Raw genomic sequence first — 19,611 nt, 5'->3', positions numbered from 1 at the left:
TTTCGATGGAGTTTGGCCTGGAAAAGTACACTACTGTGGCAATAAAGAGGGGCAAGGTCACTGAGAGTGATGGGACTGAAATGTCTGATGGCCAACTCATCAAGTGCAACCAAGAGGCAGCTTATAAATACCTGGGCATTTTGCAGCTGGATAACATCAAGCACGAGCAAGTGAAGACTGTTGTCAGCAGAGAGTACACCCAGAGGGTCAGGAAAATTTTGAAATCTAAATTAAACGGCGGGAATACCATCGAGGCCATCAACACCTGGGCCATACCCGTCATCAGGTACACTGCGGGAATCATCAACTGGACACAGGCTGAGTTGGAAGCATTGGATAGAAAAACTCGGAAGCTTATGACAATGCACCATGCCTTACTCCCACACAGTGATACTGATAGATTATATCTTCCCCGGAGATCTGGAGGCAGGGGCTTACTGCAAGTACTGCAAACAGTGGAAGAGGAGAAGCATGCACTGGCCGATTATGTGAAGGAAAGTCAAGAACAGGCATTGATTGAAGTGAAGAACAGAGGCTCATTCCGCACATGCAGAATAATGCACTTTCAAACTGCTTTCAGTGCTCTTTGAAGCTGTGCGGAATAGCAAAATCCACTTGCAAACAGTTGTGAAAGTGGTTTGAAAACGCATTATTTTGCATGTGCGGAAGGGGCCAGACATTTGCTGCAAACCCAGAAAACCAAACAAGAATACAGAAAAATGTGTATGAGATGAAAAGCAGAGAGATTTGGGGGCTTTCATAGAAGGAGAAGAAGATATAGTTGGGTAGGGGAAAATGAGGTAACCCCTGCAAATGCTTGTGGGCTCCTCACTTGTCCTTTCCATTTTGGAAATTGGTTTTCAAAAGATCAGGCAGTTATCCCCAAGCCTGCCCTCAGAGATATTTCGCACCAGGGATGTCAGAGTTCTTATTCTAGTGGCTTGGCAGCTGCTACAGAACAGTTTATGCATCCCTTAGAAGACCTAGGAAAAGTTCATAAAAAGATCTCTTCTTTTTTAAAAAATTAAAACTTTACAAACTTGGCATTTCCCCTCTATGTTACTTAGCTGATAGCACCACTTCTGGAGCAGCAGTGGCATAGGAGGTTAAGAGCTCGTGTATCTAATCTGGAGGAACCAGGTTTGATTCCCAACTCTGCCATTTGAGCTGTGGAGGCTTATCTGGGGAATTCAGATTAGCCTGTACACTCCCACACATGCCAGCTGGGTGACCTTGGGTTAGTCACAGCTTCTCGGAGCTCTCTCAGCCCCACCTACCTCACAGGGTGTTTGTTGTGAGGGGAGAAGGGCAAGGAGATTGTATGCCCCTTTGAGTCTCCTGCAGGAGAGAGAGGGGGGATATAAATCCAAACTCCTCCTCCTCCTCCTCCTCCTCCCTTCTTCTTCTTCTTCCTCCTCTTCTTCTTCTATTCCTGTTTGCACAACAGAAGAAACCTTGGAAATGTACCAGGGGAAATGGAGAATAGTTTGGGATATTTTTCACCACTCAGAAGTAGTTCCCATTAAAAAGCAGGCTGGTTGTCCATGACAGACATTTCAAACATATCTAGAACTGAACCATATCCCTTTCATGAAACAGAACTGGTTCTTCTATATGACCACCATTTTCTCTCCTATCAACCACTGCTTGTCTTTTTGGAACCTGGTAGGCAGCTGATAGGCACAGGGGTTTTGAGTGTTGATCAATCTGAGAGACAAAGTACACTTTCCTTGCACTCTATCAAGGCTTTGGACTGGTTCCACAAACACCTATGATCTGAGCTCCTTCTGGTGCTATGTGCACATACTTGAAAGCCAGTCTCACTAAGTTCACTGAATCTTGCTCTCGAGCAAGCATGTATAAGCTTGCAGCCTTTTGGAAACTGCTCACTTCTTCTGTGTGTCACCTGGGCAGAAGACAGTCTTGACAATCTGCAACTGCTTATGAGACAAGAACTTTGGAATGCAGCCACTCTATCCTTGGAGTGAGCAGAGCCCTCTGAGGGCTTTTGCATAAGCGAACGGTTACATTGACTCCATTGTTGTGAACTGGTTTTCAATTACCATCTTAATGAAAAGTATGCCCAGGTGACCTGCTGCAGTTTGGCTGCCCCCATAGTCAACAGCTGCTTTCAGAGTCTGCAGGCCCAGGGGCTTTATTTGCTTGCCTCAGGTGCAACACCTTGATCCAATTACTTCCTCTCTCATCACAGAACTGGAGGCTGGCATGGCAGCAGCTGATATTTGATCACTGCTCCCAGTATTATATCCTTCCCTTGGCATTAAACATGTGCGCGCGCACACGCAAACCCCCCCCCCCCCCCCGTCCTGCAATAGCTGTTTCCACTTGTAAAGCATTCTATTTTCTAGCAGCATGATGTTGCCAGGCACTTTAGTGAAAGATGTACACTCACACAATAATGCCATGCTAACAAGGGAAAGCAAGAAGGAAGGAGGAAGATTCTTTTATTCCTTTTTTATGTATGGTGATTTTAGCTGCCTTTCAACTATTGCCTTAGTCAAAAAGGGTCCACTAGCTTGGCATGCATTTATCAGCCTAGCCAACAAATACCCATTGGAGTAGTAATGGGTGACAGAAATGGGCATCTGGACATTTTCCTTTGATGGCCTATATGGTGGCTCCACTTGCTGCCTTTGGTTGCTTCGAACAACCAGGTTGCTTCCCTGACTTCAGTGGCAGAAATGCAAATGCCTGAAGAGACAAATGAACAGATAGCCAGGAGCCAAATGGCCTTGGGCATGAAAAATCTGATTGTATTAACAGCTCCACTATAATGAAACTGTTACAATCCTGTCTCACTATGATTCTGGAAATCTACCACATGCTTACTCCATCCTTCCCCCAAGATGCTCAGGGGAGCATTTGTGGCTTTCCCATCCTCCAACTAATTCTCACAAGAGAATCCACTCCTCCATTTGATCCTTACAAGTTAGGCTAAGCAAAAGTGACTGGTCTGAGGTCATTCAGCAAGATTTGTGGGAGTGAGGGTATTTGAACACAGGTCTCCAAAATCCTAGTTTGAGAATCCACCCCCTGCCACAACACTGGGTCTGTCTGTTCATAATGTCCTTAAATCTTGGGGGGTGGAGGGATGGCAAAACAATTCTGGGGCATCACTGACTGGGAAACATATTCACAAGCTAGAGATTGTACCTATACAGATTGTGCTGAGTGTCACTGGGGGTGATATGCTAACATAGATTGTGAAGCTCAGGGTGGTTCACTTATCAGTATGGGTCTGCAATGCAACTGACCTGGGGGTTTGTGCTAATTAAGTCATAAGCTAACGGCTGTTTTGAATGTTCTCTGAAGGACTCCCTGCCCCCTTTCTTCTAGCAACATTAATGCTGCAAAGAACAACGTTATGTTGTGCTGCAGGAAAATGCTGCAGTTACATGGTGCTCACAATCACAGCGAGGGCAAAAGCATGTTAGGGAACACCTGAACCAGTTCTCAATATGCAGATACAAAGCTCTCATAAGAAGGTAGACATCCATGCAAATGAGTGCTATGGGGATGGAGAAAATGTGAATATTCAGACTGCAGCTGGGCTGTAATGATCAGGTGACAGCTTATTTTGCCTTGGTGTCTTTTTGCCTCTTCTTAGTGACCTCTTCACAGTGAGCAGTAAACAGTAGACTCAGAGCTACATTCTCTTTATGGGCAGCATGGCACCAGGGATTTTCTTCCCCCAGAGCTGCACTGACGGCTTTCCAACTAGAGAGGTGGGGAGAAACTCCGCCACCCTTCTTGCACTTACAAAAGCATATTTTTAGAAGCAGCTCTTATTATTAGCTGCAAGCAGAGAATCCACTTTCATCTGATAATGAGAACCTGTAGAAGAAGCTTTCCTCCCACTGGCCAGCCCACCCTTTTGTTTGTTCGTCCCTCCTCTCGTGTCTTGTCATGCTGAGATTCACAGTGCTTTGTGAGCACAGCCTACCTCCATCGCTTCTGTAAAAGACATCACATGGGAGGGGTTCCATTGCCCACACAGCACAGGATATGGCACAGCAGATGTGCCACTGCAGCAGAGTTTAAGGCTAAAAATTTTAATCTATTGTCTTGGTGGTGGGTTTTTTTGGGATTAGGAAAAAACCTCTCTTACCCAAGATTTTTGGGCTTCTTCTTCTCACCATCATTGTCCCCAAATGGTTAACCCTGACAGTTGTCTTAACTAGTCCAGAAAGTCTGTAGGTAGTTAATATGCCCAATCAATATCCCAAGTGTCTTACACTGAGTCTGGCTCATGCCTTCAAAATATCTTGGCATTTTTTTCTGTCTTGAGTTTCCTCAGATACAGCATCATCATTAGCAAAGAAGAGTCTCAATGGATAGCCAAGACAAGTGGCAATTACTGCACTGCCAAAATAAAAAGTGTGAGCTATTTTGCAAACATTTTTGAAGTCCTGCTATCTTGGGAGAAGTAAGTGTAATCACATACGAAAATGTGCCTTCCTTAATAGTCTTTTAATCATCTGCTCAGGTGAACTATAATTTGAGGGAAGATATATCAAATCTAGTCTTTTAATAAAAACATGGATGGTGAAGGATATGATTTTGTATAATAGAATGATGACAGGATGCAGCAAGATTGCTTCAATGTGTCACAGAACTTCCTGGCTGACTAGAGATCATTTTGATCTTGGGCAAACTAAGTCAGCTCCTCCCCTGCGTGCCTTGCTACTGTCTTCCAAGTTTGGCTCATTTGAAATTGAAATGCTTTGGAAGTCACTGAGTTGTAAAGAGAAGTTGGTTGCTTAATTTTTTTCTCTGTGTCCATCAAAGACTTGGGGCTTGTGTTTTTCAAACAGCAGTCCCCCTACGTTGCATGTTATATGATAAACCACTTTTAAAACTCAGGAGTCTGCTGTTTCACCAAACAAACAAACAAACAAACAAATCAATCAATCAAAAACTTACTGAATGAGTGTGTAGTTACAGTAGGTCTGAGGGTTGCAGTCTTAGGACCAAACCAGATATGCTCAGAGGTTTTGTGTTTCATCCCCCCAGCAACTTTTAAAAACCTAACCTTTGGATGCATGCGGCCCAATTTGCACTGAGACCCTGGTACATGGGGAAAGGGGAGTTAAGCCTTACCCCTGAATGGTGGTTCTCTGGCCTAAAATGGCCTCAGGAAAACCACCATCCCACAGTTAAGATCTAACTTAGGTCACTGCGTGGCTGAAGAGACCATTTTATAAATGATTGTCAGCTCCCAGCATCAATTTCTGCGAGAAAGGCATTTCCTCCTCTGACCCCAACACCTAGGCTCTTGCCACCCCTTCCAGCCTCATTGTCCAATAGCAAAGCATGGCAGCACAGCCAGGGGCAAGGACAAATACAGTGAGAGACAATCCAGGAGAGGGGGAAGACCCACTCCACTGATTAGTTTCCTCAACCATGAGCCACACATTATATAGCAAAGAGCTGCATGTGCAGCTCACGAGCCACAGTTTGGTCATACCTGCCTAGGCCTTAGGGAGGCATTTGAAGAACAGTCCAGTGACAAAAACTTCACTGGCAAGTCTGCAATCACCACTCTGTTATTTCTGATATGTAAAAGACCTTCCTCACCCTCCTGGGCTCCTCATTCCCCTACAGCAAAGGCCTGGCAATCATCCTTGATGAAACCCGCAGTTGGGACTACTTTGCTGTGTTCACACATGGATTTCTTGGAGGAAGGAGGTAAGTTACAGTGAGATAGCATGGCTATCTGCTGAGCTGGCAGTGCAAGTTCCTGTCAATGCAGTACAAGATCCTTTGCCAGCATTATGACACAGCAAAGGCAGAAGAGAGCAATACATGTTCTGTTCCTAAGGGGTAGATCAAATCCATATCTGAGGCATTCTGCACTTTGTATTCCATGTACCAATGATGGTGTGAGGAGTATGCTTACTAATATGAGTGTCTCTTGTCTCCACCTGTAACATTCTCTTCAGAGTCTCCAGCAGATGCTGCTGGACCTAGAAGACCATGTCAGTCACAAACTCACTTGGTGAGTCCCCAGTGTTTTGGCTTATCTCTCTTTCTCTTCCCCCACTCCCCAACACATACACCGTTACATGGAAATCATAGTGACCTACTTCAAAAGCTTTTCTGCAACAAGATGAAAGACTGTGAATCAGTCTTTGCGCTTTAAAAAGCTCTCTGTATATTTTAATTAATAAGAAAAATTTGTCATAGTTTATCCCACCCCTCTCCCTGCCATGCATTGAGTGCTTTCAGCTGCCACCCACTTCTTTCCAGTTACAGTAATATCTATGATGTTTAAGTCTACTCCCACTACACTTGTTTCGTGGATATTTTGATATTTTGCGGGGGGAGGGGGGCAATGGAATAAGAGACTTTTTTCTGTTCATAAAGAAACATTTTCAAGTGCTAACCAGGTTTTCAGCTGTCTTCTTTAAGATTTTCTCCTGGCTTTGTATAAGTTTAATCACCCCTAACTTTATTTTATCCTGCTTTTTTTTCTCCAAGCCTTTTTATTTCTTGTTATCAGCATCTTATCAGCTGACATGGAATGTTGAAAAAGTCAGGATCCCCTCCCCACTGTAATCAATCAGTATGGTTGTATCATTTGGAGGAACCTGTCAAAGGATGTGTGAGTTCCAAAACCTAGTTTTAATTATAGAGTTCGGTTTTTACATGTGAAAGGTAGAATTTGGGGACATTTGCTTTTATGTGCCTCACTTAAAAGAGAAACGATATTTCAGCCTTGCTAATGCCCCATCCACATACTATTTCTGTGCTAGAAAGCTATAGACATAGATGCCCCCCTGAACACAGAATTGATGAAGGGCAGGTGAATACCCTTCTTTCAGGCTCTCCTCATGCCTCCTCAGCTTCTTCTCTGCATTGCCTCTATGCAAGCAAGTTGCCCATTGATCAGACCATTGCTGCCTTTAGCTCCTAATTGGCCCGAGAACTTGTTCTAATCAAGTATTGATCATATATGTATGCATAATCTCCTAAATGCAACAAATTGGAACAAAATTATTTCAGACATTCAAAAGCGGCTGGGAAACTTCCAATGTGACAAACATTCTGACACTTCACTGGTTTTATTTTCCTGGACAGTGATAAGTGAGGCCAGCAGAGAGGAAAATTATGTATGTACCTGATAGGTTCATCCAACCAGAAGAGTTAACTCATCTTCCCATCAATCCTGATTGCTCTGAGTCATGTTTCTGTGCATTTTATGCCAATCTTTGTACTCTGTTACTGGTTAGGAAGAGATTTTTGATTCTATGCAGGAACAAATCCTATATTTGTATATTTAATTCTCTGATGCTATGCCCACTATCTGTCAAGCAGGAGTAATGGTATTGCTTGCTCACACTGAAAGGCAAGTAATTGGGGAGGAGAGAAGATGTTTTTACATGACAAAAAACCTAAAATATGACTGATTTTTTTTGGTATCTTTCTAATTCTCACTGGACAGCCAGTAGCAGATCAACATCTGGCCTGGAATATTGCCAGCCATAGCCTTACTGATTTGGTTAGGAAGAAATTAGGCAGCAGTGACAACCAACTTCGAGTAACCATCTTTCACTGTGATTTGCTTTTGTACTTTATTCTTTCATTTTGTGAAGTCATTTTTCATGGCTCACCCTGCAACGGTCATATCATGATTCCTCCCCACCCCCACCCCCACCCCTACCCCCACCCACAATGTTCCACTTAACAGGCACATGAATCTGACTAGAAGAGTAGTTAAGAAACAGCATCCAGAAACAGAATTCCAGTGTGAATGCAGAAACAACCCCTCTTTGGGTGTGATATCAGCTGAGTTTCCCTAGGAAAAAGGATGAACTCATATCATTCGAACCCCAAAACAACCCACTGCCAACACTGTTGAACTCATGAAATGAAGCTCATTCACCAAATGATAGTTCAAGAGGTGGTGTACAACTGAGCACATTTTAAATTACTACCCTCTCCAAGTAAAATAAACCACTACTATAAAAAACACTGCTGATTATTTTGAACTGCAGAGAAATTTTTTAAACAAAGCCCAGATTTTTCAAGAAAGCATCTGGGATGTCTGGAGAGGAAGAAAATGAAAGTGTAAAGCAGGAAGTGGTTTGTGTGGCTGCAGAGCACAAGAAAGTAAATAGGACCAAAAGTGGACATACTGAGTTCTTTCATGCAAGGATAATATTTCTTTAATCACACACAAGCATTCTATAACAGAAACTTCTCCTTCTGGACGCTGGTGGGAGACCACGGTGTTAACAGTTGTAGCATTGATGTATATAGCTGGTCATATATTTGAATACAAGCTGAAGGCCTTTTCCAACACAAAGGAAGCAAGGGGTAGGAGTGAAAGACTATATCAAGTATATGTGGCATCTTTTCTGCACATTGTATATAGCACATTTCACTGCTGTTGACTGTGGCCATGTGGGTGAGATCCTCCTCTCATGCAGAGATGGTACATAGGATTCATCTGCCTAAGCTCTTTCTCTAGAGTTCCCCATCTCTCCTGTTCATCATTCAGCCAAATGGAGTTATAAAATATATGATGCTGTCAAAACAATGGCTTTGTGCATCAGTGTGTTGTTGCTGGAAGCACATAATAGATGAGGAGGTTGACTGTCATTATCTGCACATTGGAAGGATAATGTATTTACTTCGCCAACACTGTTGTGATGGTAGAGAAATGGACTTTGCAGTATTGGTAACTAGAACAGGGATGACAGAAGTCCAATTATTGAAACAGTGATAGCTTTGGACATTACTTCTCATGTTCCATTTCAAAGAAACCAGAGCGTTCCCTTTCTTTTTTTTGAACCCATTCTGCCATCTAGGAGCTCAAGATGTCATACATAGCTCTCTCTCTTCTCTCAACTTTATTCTTACAACCCCACGAAATAGATTAGGCTGACAGAGATGACTGGCTACAGATCATTCCCTGAACTTCAGGTATGAATAGGGATTTGGCCCCTGTGTCTCTGCACCTAGTCTGATGCTCTCACCGCTTGGTGTACTTCTGAAACCACACTAATGAATGACGATGCCCAGGAAGAATTATCCCAAGAGAAGGTGCCCATTCACTAATAGGTATGTTTTTTAAAGGACAAACTGATAATATAGCTGTGGCCTTCATCCCCTATTTGAGCAGCTTACATATTTTCTGTGAGCATGTAAACACTTCCCAATTTAAAATACTACTATTAGTTCATTTTAGTTATACTCTGCCCCACAGGAAGGTGATAGTAGGGCTATATATTCCTCCGCCACAGAACAAAGCATGACTGACCTTCTTTGTTGTATAATGCTCTGCTTGGGTCCTGGTGCCTACATAGTCCTGCTCTCCCATCCATTTGAAAGTCATTCAATGAACTATAAATGCTCTTATATCAAAGTATCATGTTCAATAATGCACAAAATAATGATTTTGACAAAGGCTGCATATACAAATGCACACCCGTGGCTGATATGACTAAAGGATAATTTTGCCTTTCCTTCAAAATTATAAGAAGCTTTCTTTAAGGGCAAGGATTTTCAAGGAGTCTCATTACCTAAAACTGAAATTGAATTATCAACTAAGTTTATTGCTTAGATTGTAATCATTCTCTCAGTCAACAGAAAAAAAGAAACCTCCTCTTGTAGTTGATAGAACTTTATTTTATTTTGGAGGCATTGCCCCGGGCCCTACCATGGAACTTAACAAGCCAGAGAATTCATGCAACTAAATTAATTCTGGAAAAATAAGACAGGCCAGAGCAAAAATTAAGCAAGTAAAAAACATTCACCCAAGGTTGCCGCAGAGGTCACTGGCAAAACTAATCTCCTGGTTTCCACATTGCCTCTCTGCCTTTATGAACAAGCCAAACACGTTACAGAAGACAGACCACAGGCAGGGTTACAAATTCTTTCCACATCAGGAAAGGGGGTCTTTATCTGCAAATCTCCTGCAATAATGAAAGCCAAGTGCTTTGCAAACAGAAGAGTTAAATGTCAGATCAAGTTCTGACAAGTCTCTGCTGTAAATTGAATTATCAGCCATGCTCTTGTCTTGTACTGTTCTCATTCTCTCAAATGATAAACAGCATCCATCATATCATCATGTCTGGAAGCTAAACCAGAACCTCTTTTTCATTGTCTAGCCAAGGAAAAATGCATTTGTGGAGGTTTCTGCATTTCTTAAACTTTTCGAGCCCCGATTCCTAAAGGAGGTAAACTAGCTAGGCTTATTTCACTGGAGTCTAGTCTCCAAGTGTTTTAAATTAGCATTAATTTGCACAAGTGAAGGACTCACCATCAAAGTCCTGGCACTTAAAACTGAATTTTGCCTGTTTTACTAAGTTAAATCTTAACACTAAATAGAAGTCTCACTTTTTTTGGTCAAATCACTCTATTTGAATTGACTATTGTTCTTTTAAAGACCCTTGCATGCCACCACTCCCCCTCTCTCCCCCTCCTTCTGCTAGGGTGGGTGGGCCATGTCCAGATGCCAGACCCCCTCCCTCCCTTGCATACCACCCCTCCCCTTCCCTTGCATGCCACCCCTCCCCCTCTCTCCCCCTCCTTCTGCTAGGGTGGGTGGGCCATGTCCAGATGCCGGGCCCCCTCCCTCCCTTGCATACCACCCCTCCCCTTCCCTTGCATGCCACTCCCCCTCCCTCCGCTAGGGTGGGTGGGCCATGTCCAGATGCCGGGCTCCCTCCCTCCCTTGCATGCCATCCGTACCTGCGGGACCGTCTTATCCCATATGTCCCAAATCGGTCGCTGCGTTTGGCAGAGGCCAATCTACTGGTGATCCCTGGCCCCTCAATGATACGGCTGGCCTCCACCCAGGCCAGAGCCTTTACAGCTCTGGCCCCTGCCTGGTGGAACACTCTTCCACCAGCTGTTCGGACCCTGTGGGATCTTGTTGAGTTCCGCAGGGCCTGCAAGACCGAGCTGTTCCACCGGGCCTTTGGGGAGACTAGCCGTTGATAAGGGGCCTCCTTTATAAAATCATGGAGATCCTACCACCCCTTCCCCTCTGGGGTTTTTCTGAGGGAATTGATAGCAGGCGCCATCTTGAGTCAATTAATCAATTAATTAATTAATGCTGCATTTTAAATGGGGTAGGGTTTATTTTATTAGAGCCGTTTTAACTCATGTTTACTGTATTTTAATCTGATATTGTGCTCTATCTATGTTGTTCACCGCCCTGAGCCCTCCGGGGGAGGGCGGTTTATAAACCCAATAAATAATAATAATAATGATGATGATGATGATGATGATGATGATGATGATGATGATGATGATGATGATGATGAAAAAGCTTCTCTGGCTAGCCATCCTTCAGAATTTTCAAAGTGTGCACATTCTCATGTCTTTAATGTCTCAGAGTGGTCTGCAGACTGCCTATTATATATTTCAGCTGCTATTTCTTTCTTTCTTCTTGGCTTACATCTGCTCAGATACTGGCCTTACTCTTTTCTGTGTGTAATCCATGGACTGACCTGGTTCCTATAGGATTCAGTCATTCCGGAATATCTGAAAGACTTCAGTAAACAGTATAACTTTGCCAAGGGCTGGCAAGGTACTCTCCCCCACCTTCCGCCACAGACACACATATTGTTCTTACGAAACAATTTCCAGAAGGGCAGTGACGTAGCTATAATGGGGACATCTGGAAACAAACGTACCGGGTGCCCACCAGTGAGTCATGTGGGGGGCAGAAAATCGCCCCCATACCCTTCCCCCTTGCCCCACCCTGCCAGGCCCGGCAGAAGCTTTTCAGCTGGCCGCTCTTTGGTGAACTAAGGTAAGGGGGCAGGGGGCGGGGTGCTGCGGGGGGAGGGCTCCCACCACGGTTTTTCAGCTTTTCACCCCGGCTGCTCTCTGCAGAAGGGTACAGGTCCCAAGTTCTTTAATATTTGTTATTCGGTTACTCTTGGACCCAATTTTGCTATGACTATTTCCCATCAACTTGGGGAGTAAGGGTTTGATTCTATGGTTAGTTTGTGGTATAGAATTGAATTCAGCATGAGGACAGCATCCTACTGTCATTCACTTTTCTCATAGATCCTGTTTTTGCAAAATTTGCACACAACCTGGTCACCTGTTTCATGGGGAACTACATTTCTATAAGGCATTATTTCCTTGGATGCAGATTATTAGACATCTGTTTCAAGACAAATTAACATAACGAAATTAAGCCAGTCTTTGTAAGGAATTATTCAGTTTTTCTTCCACTATTTTACACTTGCTTGGAAGCCAACCACAAAGCCCAGTGTATTTGCAAGCAAGGTTAGGGGAATTTTTTCCCCCTTGCATGGCCAATAAGCTACACTTTGCTTCAATATCCACTGAACTCTTGACCCACAATGTTCTCACCACACATGTGTATGATGAATGTCAATGAGAATTCTGTCCTGACTGAATGTGAAATAATCAAATTGTTTGGGAGCAGATGAGCTGATATAGGGGCTAAACAGATAGATTCAATCTGAATCCTCCCTCCAGTATACAGACTTCAGTGGATAGCATTTTTATTAGCCTGTTTGTGTGAATTTTTTCAGACCTAAGTACTGTGGGGGTTTTTTTGCTGTCGCAAATTGACAGCAGTCATGTTCGTCCTCCGTATAACCTGGGGAATTTTTTTGGTTGCTGTTAACATAATTGCTCTTCCCACAGTGCCTGCTGCAGTTTGTAAGCTTATTTTTGAGCCTGACTGTGGGCATTAGTGATAATACTCTTTATTGTACAATGCGTCATTATTTAAGAAATGAAAGAGAACAAAAGCTATTTGGTTCCTCTTCAGCACATTGTGGATGGAATAATATTTTTGGAGACTAGTTGCCAAAGTCCTACTCTGTTTGTCCACTGATTATTGGGTCCCTGGGTTTCATGTGGCTAATGAAGAGCACAGTCAGTATTAAAGTTATGAATCACAATAATTTATGTTTAATAAATTTAACCTGATCCTTATGGCTCCCCCTCCTCCAATTGCAGAATAATGGAGTTGTGATCTGGCAGAATACTATCCCAGCAATATTCTTTTGGTGTTACAAGGGAGATTGATTTAGACTAGAAACAAGAGCAAATTAACCATATTTTTCATGCCAGAATATCTCACAGTTATGTCAAAAGGGACAGCCTGATGCTTTAAAGTATAATTTTGCCCAGCCTGAATTAAGCTTTGCTGAACAGTAGGCATGAATACTGATGGTTTCAAAGGATTTTCTGTGTGAAACATTTTCTAGAACTCTGGTTGAATGGGGGAAATGATGCCTGGAGACAACTCCTTCTCTGGGTGCCCCCTGCACTCGGGGGGGGGGGGCTTGGTGGCATGACCCCTGAGCCCCCTCAGGCTCCCTGAAGCCTGGATTCTGCCCTCCCCAGAGCCTGGGTAGAGCAGAAGCTGGGCTCTGGGGACATGCTTTTAAAGCACGGAGGCCGGGGGCAGGCCGCAGGGGCATGGCCCCACCCCCTGAGCCACCCCAGTCTCCATGCTTTTAAAAGCATATCCCTGGAGCCCAGCTGCTTCTCTTCCCAGACTCTGGGAAGGGCAGAAGCTGAACTGCAGGGAGCTGGGGTGGCGGGGGAGGGGCAGAAGGAAGGCAGAGGGTCTGGGAGGGCAGAAGCCGGCCTGCAGGGAGGCTGGGAGGAAAGTGGGGTGCTGCAGCAGGTGGGCGCACGCCATTTCATCATGTGGGGGACATCTGGCGGCCCCACATGACTGAAAGGCATGTGCCAGGGACATGAGTATTCCCATGTCCCTAGGTTGGTACACCCCTGTAAAACTCTGTCCCAACTATTTGTGGTCCTTGGCCCCAAGGGCAGGCAATTGGCCTTGACCAGAGCCACATATTTCTCTGCCCTGGCTCAAACCTGGTAGAACTCTCTGTCAGATGACACCAGGACCTTGCAGCACCTTAAATAAGTCTGCAGGGTCTGTAAGAGAAAGATGTTCCAGCAGGCCTTTGGTTCAGACCACTCATACATCCTGACTCCATCTGCCAGCCTCTCTATAACAACAGTTATCAACCCCATTTTCTTAGCTTCTCCCACACTTGAACAATCCTTGAATGTGGGGTCTATGTTTGAGGTGGGATGGGTGGTCTTTCATAGATCTATGATATTGCTTGTCATCTTGAGTTTTTTTTAAAAATAAGGGGCGAATAAATTTGTTTTAGGAATTATTACTGTGGAAAGTTTTTAAATACGCCTCCCTAAGCATGGCTATTGATCGAGAATGGAACATAAAATTAATAAAATAATAAATAAATAAATGCAAATAGACATGCCCCAGAATGAACAGGCAGACAAAATTATAATAAACAAAACAAGATATGGTCAAGATGGAACAGAATGTCCCCAAGCCCATTCAGAGCAAGGACAGAAAGGCAATGCCTTCCTACTGAATGGTGAACACTTTTCACAGTCCCCTCAAATCACAAAGTGGAAGCATTATTTTTTGCTTCTTAGGAAAAGCTTATGAAAAGCTACCCTTTTCTAGCTCTGCATTAATTTTACTTGGTTTCTCTTTTATCCATAATAATATGTTCTTTCTGTCCATCAAAACATCAGTAGGATCCTTTCCTTTGCGTCTCATCTTTTCTCTAAGTTATAATGTATTCATTGGACAAAGACTGCAAATCCACACCAATACATGTGTACATGAGGACACAGCCCGGGAGGAAAGGACAGATGGTAAAAAGCTCCCACCATCTTGCTTTTCATGAATAGGGATTAGATTTCCCGGCACCCCTGACCTTTGCTGTGTCCTCTTCAACCCAATGACTATACAATTTTTAACAAAAAGAAGTGGAATTGTAACTTTATTCGCCACGTGCTAGACTACCTAGTTCTGTTAGGTAGTTACAATTCTACTTAGTTCTTTTTGTTGAAAACCAAGATCTGTCACATTTCATTGGTAATTTCAATTCCACTCTTCATGTTCTGTACACAAATGACAGGAATCATAGGAATCAGGGATCTGAAACAAACTGGATGTTAAACGGCCAGGACTTCCTCTATTTTATTGTCAGGGCTTTTGAGTGGGAGGAAATTTTGATTGCAGCATCTGTGCAAATGCTATTGTGGTGTTGCTCATTGCACTCATGGAAAGGAAAGTCTGGATTGTGACCTCAACTGTCCTCTCCTAACCTCAAATCCCTTGTGCTCTTTGTTGGCCCACGCTGCTGGGTATTGAAGCCAACAAATAAGTAATGAGTAAATGAAAGGACACCCAAACTGTAGTCTGACATTATAAAAACATACACATGATGACTCTCAGCAGATTATTTTACTGACAGTTCCTAGCTGCCATTGTAGCAAAGCCAAGCTCTTTCTGAAGAGATGACACAATTCTGAAAGTGATCTAAGAGACATCTGAAAACACTTTGCTGTTATATTCTAATTCAGTATTCTGAAGAGGGAGAGAGGAAAGACATTGTTATCATTCTTACCATGGAGTTGTACCATCCCCAGAGCCTTCTGCTGAAGCAATATGCCCTCTTTATCACCCTCCTACTTTCCTAATCTGTCTTGAACGGCATTGTTCAATGGTACTTCATCTCCACACCTGATTCTTGCCCCACTAGCTGAGGAATGTCCATTGTGGTACACTGTGCTCTTCTGAGACATTAATAGGCCCAATGTACATATCATTAAAAGGATCTTTTAGCTTAAGTGTAATGCCCACCCCACCCCGTACTTTAATCCTAATATGGAAAGGATCACAGAAAAAGAGGAGGAGCAAATTGTGGAAGGAATAGAACACTGAATACACAAAAGCTAGAGAAATGGCAAGCGGCAGTAACCTAGCAACAGTGTCTCAGGATTTGAATGTAATTATCCCTCCAACGTGATAAATACTCTGAAGGACTCCTTATGTGGAGATCATACTAAACAAGTCTTTGAAATTACCCTCATCAAATATTGATTGAGAGAGAGAAAGAGAGAGAAAGAAAGAAGAAAGAAAGAAAGAAAGAAAGAAAGAAAGAAAGAAAGAAAGAAAGAAAGAAAGATCCAGCAAAGTCTTGAGAGTCCATGCATTGCCAGTTAATGGGGCAAAGTTGATTTATTAACATACAACAATTGTACCAATAGCCTCAGCTGGTAACAAAAGGAGCCGTTGAAAACACAGTTATTAGGAAAGGCCATCATATTGATTCTCCTTTTGTTTTATGTCCTGCATATATAGCAGCAATCACAATAAGCAGGATTTATCCTATCCAGCTAAACTGATGAAAGTTTAATTGTTATAGAAGGTGAAAGGGTATTTCCCAGAGGACAGTAGAAGTAGGAGAGGCTAGGCTGAGAGAGCGTCTTTACTCATTAATAATCTGAAAGATTGCCTCCTCATGGATGCATGAGGAAGTCTGCATGTTTGCTCCCACAGTTTTTCAACTATTTATCGTCAGAGCACACCTCACTGGAAAAGAACTGATTCTGCTTGATTAGGAGGAGGATTAGGAGGGAGAAGCTTTTATGCAGCTATAGAAGAGCCTTTTTTCCATAGTGCAACAGCATGCACGCAGGTCAGTCCAAGACTAAAGATTCAGCACATGTTATCAACAGTTAGGTGCATCTATGTTCCAGTTCCAGTAATTGTTCTAAAGACACATTCCTGTGTTCTCACATGGTGGTAGAATGGTAATTACTCCCCTGAGTTAATTTGCCATGCTGCTATCGTCAAGGAAAAATGGGGTGATCATAAAAGAAGTGATGATGATATGATTGCTTCTATCACATTTTAATACTGCCTTTCCTTTGAGAAGCTCAGGGTAGCATGTATGCATCTCCCCTTTTTCTATTTTATTCTCATGGTAACTCTGTGAGGTAGTTAGGCTGAGAAATATTAACTGGGTTAAGGTAACAATGGGATTTTGGACCAAATGGTTCAAAATGATAATTTGAACCCAGCTCTCCCAAGTTCTAGTTCAATAATCTGACCACAATATCCCTACTCTAAGCACCACAACTCACTGGCTCTTTTGATGATATCAACCTCCCCACTCAAAGACTCCAATAACTTAAGAATTGTCCTTATGCAGTCTCAAAGACTGCACTTCCAGACGTGGCTGAATTCCTGACCCTGCCATTTTCAAACCTAATGTGGGTGATTTAAAAATACCACAACAGCCATCCCACAAGTGTTTGGGCACTTGTAAAGTTGCTGGGGGGAGGGGGATAAGAGCACCTCTTCCTGCTGAACTCCTTGCAGCATTTTTAAAACCACCTGTGATAGGCTTTAAAAATGTCAGAGGCATCTCCAGTCAGACATGGGAATACTATCACGTCTAGTTTGTTGCACAGATATTATTTAGAAGTGTCTAATTCACTGAATTACACACAAGAACCATGAGAGCTGAGAATCAGTTGACGTTTAGAAAGGGGACAGCCAACACAAGGTGAGTTTTCCATGTGGTAAAATGATCTTGTGACAGAATTCTTAACCCATTTGTGGGTCTGAGGACTGATTCCACCACACACAGAGACAATCCAGTGTTTCATAAGACAGAATTATTATCAGACATTGATTGTTACTTTTTAACACACAAGAGGCCTTCAAAGTGGCACAAAATTAAAACCAAAAAGTAAACAGCAAGAACCATCTTTAAAATAGCATAATCAGGACCTGGAACAGCAATAAAACAGCACGTCAGAATTATTCAACATTCAGTGATTGACTTGTGGCTTTCCTCCACTGGAAATGGAGAGTGTTTGAAATGACAACAGGTGATAGGGAAGCAGGAAAGTACTTGATCTTTGCTATCACTTTTATCCACGTGAGTCATCATTTATCAAGAGATAAACATGCATTAATTCATGCTAAAATCATTTCAGGGTGACTAATTAATTAGTCTTTAAGATACACAAGACTTTTTTTTTCAAGGGATCTCTCTGAAATCAAGCTGACTAGATTCTTAAGAGGATAAACACCTTCAGTGTTGCTGACACCAGTAAAAGCCAGGAGTGGATACAGTTATTTTATCTGCTAAGTGTGATTTTGACCAATTAAATTGTGTTAAGTTGTGTCATATTGATGAAATAAAGCCAATTTGTAATGAACTCTAAGAAACTTGCAATATTTCCTCAGTATATCAGAGTTTTCTGCTTGTCAGTGCTTATTCCAATGATTTCAAAACCAGTGCCAGGATGTCATGCTACCCTCAACTTGTTGGTGGCTCTCCAGGCTCCCCCAGGATATTGGCAACCCTAGGTTGACCATTGTGTAAAACAGTATGCTGCTGTACTGGTCTGATCCAGCAGGCTCTTCTTATGTTGTTACTGTAGCCAATCCAATGGAAAATATCAGAGCAAAGAAGGAGAAAAGCTAGAAAGTAGATAACTAAAAGATAATATTACTTGGATATGAAAAAGGGATAAATTGGGTTTGAAAGGCAAGGCACAGCAAGTTATCTATGTGCAAGCAACCAGAATCTCATTTGTGCTACTAGGCCTGTGATTTTACAAGCCACATGCAACTCAGTTATTGACTCTACATAATGTGTCTACATAAAGAACTGAGCCCTTTGGGTGAGGTGCTGTAGTCTCAAGGGTTTTTGCTGATTCATAAATAGCTATTTGGCCCCCAAAACATCAGCCTAGGAGGTGTCAAACCCAAGGAAAGCCAGTAACTTGAAAGAATTCTTTTGGTGCCGAACCCTTTGGCAACAAAAGGAAGGTGACTTCACAGCCAGTCATAAAGTTTTAGTAATGATATAAGGTTATGATGTGGAAAACTGACCTCATTTCCTTTGGGTGAGCAAGAAGGAAATGTTAACTTAGATTATAAGAGTGATTAAATCTCATCTTGGGTGAAGTATAGAAAATTTTGCTGAATGCTGAGGCAGAGAAAGATGATCTTATAACCCTGGTAAAACTCAGATCTCCAGGAATATGCTTGGAATGGAACTGAGTATTTTTTTTTAAGATTAGCTTTCGTTTCAGAAGGTGATGAATTCTGGTTCACTCGGAGGCTGTTATGGGGTTAGCTTTTTTGAAAAGATGATAAAATGTATCCTAATTAATTTCTCTACAAGCCTGATATTTTCTCTTAATGCAGAGGCATAGAGAGGGAACGCTTCTGGAGCAAGTGCTAACCTATATTCCACCTCCTCTGCTCCAAGGTGGCAGAATAAAAGAGCTCCTGCAGTAATCTTTCTCTAAGAGTTGCATTGTTAAAACCATCCTTGGGGAAATTCAAGCGGCATAATTGCTCTAGTCTGACTGCGTGCTAAGCTGCTTGAATTAAGTGGATGCTTTGGAATCTGGGGCAAAGCCTTCTGGGAAATGACCTTTGACCCAGGCAGTTGCACTTCTCAACCTGTCGCTAATTGGGATGGAGAGAGTCCCTCTTTGTTTTCAAATACTAGTTTACCTCTGTCTTAACTTTCTGCTGGGAGCAGACAGCAGTGGCTTCGTGCATAATGAACAGGGCACAGCAGATGGTAACACACCAACACGCCACTGCCAGGAAACAAAACTTTCAGCGTTGAAATGCAAAGAGGCAAGGCTTTGAGTTGTTTGTTGAGCTTCAGCACAGTGATGCTATTTGTTAGCCATCTATAGCTCTCAGCCCTGGAGGTAATGGCTTAGAATGTGGCTTTCTTAGAAAACATTCTCTTCCCCATT

Source organism: Sphaerodactylus townsendi, linkage group LG08, assembly GCF_021028975.2.
Source record: "Sphaerodactylus townsendi isolate TG3544 linkage group LG08, MPM_Stown_v2.3, whole genome shotgun sequence".
NCBI lineage: Eukaryota > Metazoa > Chordata > Lepidosauria > Squamata > Sphaerodactylidae > Sphaerodactylus > Sphaerodactylus townsendi.
Note: the sequence above shows the minus strand (reverse complement) of the source record.